Raw genomic sequence first — 247 nt, forward strand, 5'->3', positions numbered from 1 at the left:
TCTTTTCACCTGTTCAAAAATAAAACGAATTTTCTTAAGATTATCTCTTTCGATTAGCTGCACCGAAATAAGTGTGGGATTGGGAAAGCATTCCTGGAATTCGCACAGCTACTCGGCTAATGATGATGATAATGATGGATTTTTTTTTTCAGCAAAAGTACGAGCGCACATTGTATAAAGGACGAGTCAAATATTGCTGGTTATTTATATAGTCATTCTGAGTATTACTATTTTTGGTCGGGTACTT

The 247-nt window shown here is 35.2% G+C and overlaps 1 protein-coding gene across 1 annotated transcript in view; it reads right to left on the reverse strand.

Annotated features, from left to right (window-relative positions):
- Positions 1–247, reverse strand: part of LOC119591778 (synaptotagmin-10-like) — a 54,479-nt gene that overhangs the window by 10,557 nt on the left and 43,675 nt on the right. The gene's annotated exons all lie outside the window — the stretch shown is intronic.

The sequence above is a fragment of the Penaeus monodon genome, chromosome 29 (assembly GCF_015228065.2).
Source record: "Penaeus monodon isolate SGIC_2016 chromosome 29, NSTDA_Pmon_1, whole genome shotgun sequence".
NCBI lineage: Eukaryota > Metazoa > Arthropoda > Malacostraca > Decapoda > Penaeidae > Penaeus > Penaeus monodon.